We start from the raw sequence: 5,826 nt of genomic DNA, 5'->3' as shown, positions 1-5,826 counted from the left end.
TTGAGCGCAACCACAGCAACACTGTTCCGCGCTGCCCTCTTTCGTATTTTATACACTCTGATAAGGATATTTTCTACATTTTATTTCTTTAGAAAATGGCTTTCAAACTAAGTGCAACCACGTCTCATTAAGTGATCAGCTGAATAACGTCCTATAAGTAAAGGTGACAACTACATCTGAACTTCCAAACTTACATGTGCAGTGCACATTTTATTAGAAACAACAAGCATATCATAGTTGGTGAATTTGGAAAAACTTTGGTTGAAAGTGGGCTTACAACTAAAGGTTTAACTGGTACGTTAAAGATAGATAGATAGATAGATAGATATGTTTATTAATCCCAGGGGGAAATTGACATATTGCAGTAGCTCAAGGTAAAAAGAAAACAAACAAAAATATATACACTATCTGGATTTAACTAAGCAAATAGGCAAGAGCCTCCCATTGGATAATTACTGCATGGGTGATTATGTTTCAGCTGGCAACAAGTTAGGGTTAACCCTAACTGATGCAGTGAGTAGCTTCTGATTTGTTAAACAAACAGGTTGAAAGACACATCCTGTGGTCATGGAAAAGATGTTAATCTGTTTCAGAATGGTCAAATTATTGGCATGCATCAAGCAGAGAAAACATTTAAGCAGATTGCTGAAACTACTAAAATCTGGTTAAGAACTTTCCAACGCATTATTAAAAAGTGGAAGAACAGTGGGAAAAACAACGTCTTCGAGGAAGGAATGTGGATGATCGTGATCGGCTATCACTTAAACGTGTGGTGAAATCAAATCGCAGAAAAACAACAGCAGAACTCAGGGATATGTTTAATAGTGAAAGTAAGAGCATTTCCACACGCACAATGCAAAGGGAACCCAAGGGATTGGGACTAAACAGCTGTGTAGCCTTAAGAAAACCACTTGTCAGTGCGGCTAACCAGCAAAAAGTGGCTTCAAATTGCTTGGGAGCATAAAGATTGGATTCTGGAGCAATGGAAGGTGGTCTGTGGTCTGATGAGTCCAGAGTTACCCTGTTCCAGAGTGATGGGCACATCAGGTTAAGAAGAGAGGTGGCTGAAGTGATGCACCCATCATTCCTAGTGCCTACTGTACAAGCCTGTGGGGGCAGTGCTATGATCTGGGGTTGCTGCAGTTGGTCAGGTCTAGGTTCAGCAACGTTATGTGCCCAAAGAATGATGTCAGCTGACTACCTGAATATACTGAATGACCAGGTTATTCCATCAATGGATTTTTTTTCCTGATGGCACGGGCATATTCCAAGATGAGAATGCCAGGATTCATTGGGCTCAAATTGTGAAAGGGTGGTTCAGGGAACATGAGACATTTTCTCACACAGATTGACCACCACAGAGTCCAGACCTGAACCCCATTGAGAATTTTTGGGAAGTGCTGGAGAAGACTTTGTGCAGTGGTCCAAATCTCCCATAATCAATACAAGATCTTGTGGGGAAAAATTAATGCAACTCAAGGTTCTGTGTGTGTGTGTGTGTGTGTGTGTGTGTGTGTGTGTGTGTGTGTGTGTGTGTGAATGGTATCCAATCATTCTGATCATTCACTGTTTACAATCTAACAGGTAAAGTGACAATGCAATACAAACATTCACTTAGGTGTGCAGTAAATGCAAAAGAAAATAACAAGAGTGGATATTATTATTATTATTATTAATAATAATAATAATAATAATAATAATAATAATAATAATAAAGTACAATTCTAGTACTCAATACCATACTGACACAAAAAGAATTGTACAGTGTGATTGTTGTTGGTACGAATTATCTCCTGTACCACTTCTTACTACAGCGGAGCTGAATGAGTCTGTGACTAAAAGTGCTCTGCTGTCTAGCCAGTAGATTATGGAGGGGGTGTGAAGTATTATCCAGGATAGCCTTGAGTTTGTTAACTGTACCCCTTTTAACCACCACCTCAAAACTATCCAGAGAGCAGCCCAGGACTGAGCCAGCCTTCTTGATCAGTTTGTTGAGCTTATTTGTGTCTCCTCCACTGATGCTACTTCCCCAACACAGCTGCAAAGAAGACAGCACTCATGACAACAGACTGGTAGAACATTGTCAGCATTTTGCTGCACACATTAAAGGAACTGAGTTTCCTCAAATGTAAAGTCTACTCATCCCCTTCCTGTACACAGCTTGAGTTGCCCTTCCAGTCCAGTTTATTGTCAAGGATGACACCAAGGTATTTGTACGTTACCACCTGCTCAACATCCTGATCCTTGATGGTAATAGGACAGGTTGTTGTCCTCCTCCTCCTGAAATCCACCACCATTTCCTTTGTCTTGTCCACATCGAGGAGCAGATGGTTCCTCTCACACCACTCTATAAAACTGTTAACCACATTTCTGTATTCTCCCTCCTGACCATCCTTGCTACATCCAACCAAGCAGAATCATCAGAAAACTTCTGAACATGGCATAGGTCAGACCTGTACTGGAAGTCAGTAGTGTATAGGGTGAATAGGAAAGGTGAGAGTACAGTTCCCTGTGATGCTCCATTGTTACTGACCAAGACTTCAGATTGGTTTGCTGGCAGCTGCACATACTGGGGTCCGTCAGACAAGTAGTCCTTGACCCAGGCGATCATAGACACATCCACCTGCATTCTCTCCATCTTCTTCCCGAAACTGAGAGGTTGGATGGTGTTGAATGCATTTGAAAAATAAAAAAGTGATTTACAGTGGCAGTGTTCTGATCCAGATGTGTGTGCTTTCTGCAGTAGGTAGATAACAGCATCATCCATGCCTACTTGCTGCTGGTAAGCAAACTGCAGAGGGTCCAGGAAAGGGCTGACTATAGGTCTAAGCTATGACAGCACTAGTCTTTCGAGGACCTTCATGATGTGAGATGTGAGTGCCACAGGTCTGGAATCTTTAAAGGAAAAGGTAGTAGACGTCTTTGGAACAGGAATTAGACAGGAAGTTTTCCACCACACTGGCACCTTCTCCTGTTCAAGGCTCAGGTTATAGAGCTGCTGAAGGATCCCACACAACTGGGTTGCACAAAGTTTTAGTACCCTTTGGCTGATTCCATCCTGCCCTGCGGCTTTGCTGACTCAAAGCTTTTCCAGTGGTCTTTTCACCTGGCTGGTTGTAACTTCTAGGTGTGGGAGATGTAAAAGTTGCAAATCAACAGATAATGACTGTAGGGTGAGAGGGGGTGGGTGCTGATGTTTGAGAGGTGTTGATGTTAAGGAAGTGGAGGAGATGCCCCTGCAGGTGTGGGGGAAGGTGTTGTGCTGAACTTGTTAAAAAACACATTCAACTCATTGGCCTTGTCCTGACTGCCCCAAACAGTCTGTTGCCTTATTTTGAAGCCAGTGATCTGCCTCATGCCTGTCCACACTTCCTTTGTATTCTGCTGAAGCTTCAACTCCAGCTTCCTTCTACAGGCTTCCTTATTCTCCCGGAGTCTCACCTTAAGCTCTTTCTGTATCCCCTTCAATAGTTCCTTATCCTTAAGTCTGAAAGCCTGTTTTTTCCTATTAAGACGTTCCTTCAGGTCTTTGGTGACCTATGGCTTGTTATGAGGGAAACAACGTACCTGCCTGACAGGAACAATGATGTCGGTGCAAAAATTGATATAATTGGTGATGCAGTCTGTGATACTGTTAATGTCCTTGCCAGCTGATTCATACAGCACCTCCCAGTCTGTAGTCTCAAAGCAAACCTGCAGAGCCTGCTCTGCCTCTGGTGACCACCTCCTTATCAACTTCTTTGTCACAGGTTGACTTAAGATAACAGGCCGGAATGTGGGTGACAACAGAACCAGGTTATGATCTGATCGTCCAAGTGGAGGTAGAGCCGATTAATTGTATGCATCTTTAACATTTGCATACAGAAGTTCTAGCTCTCCGTTTTCCTTGGTAGCGCAATTGACAAACTGCTGGAATCTTGATTGTGTGGTGTATAGAGAAACATGATTTAAAGCTCCTATAATAACAATGAAAGAGTTTGGACACAGTGTCTTAAGTCTTGCGATGGCCAGGAGTATGACATCACACGCCACTTCTTTGTTGTCTGCTGGTGGAATGTGAACAAAAACAATCGCGACCATGAACTCTCGCGGCTGGTAATACAGACGCAAGCTAACAGCCAACAGTTCAGCATTCGGGCAACAATGGCGCTCCTTCACATAATATGTCCAGGATTACACCAGCTGTTGTTAACCACGAGCGCAATACCTCCTCCTCCTTTCTTCTTACCGCTTCGGTGTGCGTCTCTGTCTACCCAAATTAATTAGTCAATAAATGTTTGATCATTTAAATAGCAATTTCTTTGAGGATCAATAAAGTGTTATCCTATTTTATTAAGCACTAATCCACAAAGGTTTAACAGCTCACACAACATTGGTGTTAGTGACCCCAGTGTGAGAACCACTTATAACTGCAGACTGACACTGTCATCTACAAAAAAATTCAAGATTAAAATGCTAGTATAAACCTCTTATTGGTTGAACACAGTAAGACTATGTCAAGTCTGCATGTACCAGATACTGATATGATCTGAATTTCTCTCAAGTATAATTACAGGGATTGGATGGGGTTCATGATAAAACATATCTTATGATATGGGATTAAGAAACCAGTAAAAATTCTTAATCTTCACTGAGAATTTATATGAAAACAAATTTTCTTTAAAAAAAAAAATTAAAAATCACATGAAATCACTAGAGCATAGGAAAGTACAGAGATATGATTTCTATTTTATTAGCTAGATAAATATGTCACATAGCTACTTACAGCTCTGAATTAAAAAAAAAATCACAATTAGAATCTTTATTTTCAGAGTCTTCAGACCAACAGAAGGATGATTGTACATACATACATAAAGACAGCCAGTCCTATAAACTGCCCCATACTGCAATTAGAACACGATATCCAAAATGTTTAATCAATAAAATTGGGACCAAATCCCTCACATGGTGCTTCATCCACTTCCCTTGGAACATTTTACCTAATGTGACCTGGTGTGTCTGTAATGCATAGTAGGTGATGACGTATGGATACACTTTGGCTTCATTTTATAGAAAGTTGAATAGTCCTTTAAAATGTTTGTCCCATGGGGGCCTCATTGTCTTATAGTTAATTTCTAGGAAATATCAAACCTTTTCACTTTACATGCCATATCTAATTACCTTTTTTTTTTGAGGGGGGGTGTCCATGATGAGTGGCTAAAGCCAAGAGACACACCCCTCTCTTCAAAAGCTCTCAAGCTTCAGATGTTAATGCTGAAAGTAGTGCAACTTCTGCATACCAGTAAATCATTAAAGATGATGTGTACATGTTCATATGAGTAAATTATACAAAACCCACAATAATATGGCAGTGCACGGATGTGATATATGTCTTTTCATTTGGATAAAAAGCCTTTACAGACAAAATAAACCGCAATGAGCTCTTAAAATTATAATTTTCTTAAATTTCAAAACTTCTATCAAAAAACAAAAAACAGACCACTTATTTCAGAGCTCAACATTTTAAATTTGTATTTTAAAATGGTCTTCTTTTATAAGTGTACAAATGAAATGTCTTTCCATTTGGCTTTAAAATGAAAGAAATCTAATATCAAATAACTTACCATTTACAAAAACTGAACTTTCTATAATGAAAATAAAATCAGCATATAGATTAATTTAATATAAGGCTGTGATATATTTTCATAATACCACTTATACATATAAACATTTAACAGATCTGGGTTTATATTCACAAAGCAGTGTAGAACAGGAACACACCATATTCGTTAGGAAATGGTTTAGTGTCGCTGACCTTCATATTTAATTTTTGACAACAGTTGTGTG

This window comes from Electrophorus electricus, chromosome 14, assembly GCF_013358815.1.
Source record: "Electrophorus electricus isolate fEleEle1 chromosome 14, fEleEle1.pri, whole genome shotgun sequence".
NCBI lineage: Eukaryota > Metazoa > Chordata > Actinopteri > Gymnotiformes > Gymnotidae > Electrophorus > Electrophorus electricus.
The sequence above is the reverse complement of the archived record's forward strand: the minus strand, read 5'-3'. Positions refer to the sequence as shown.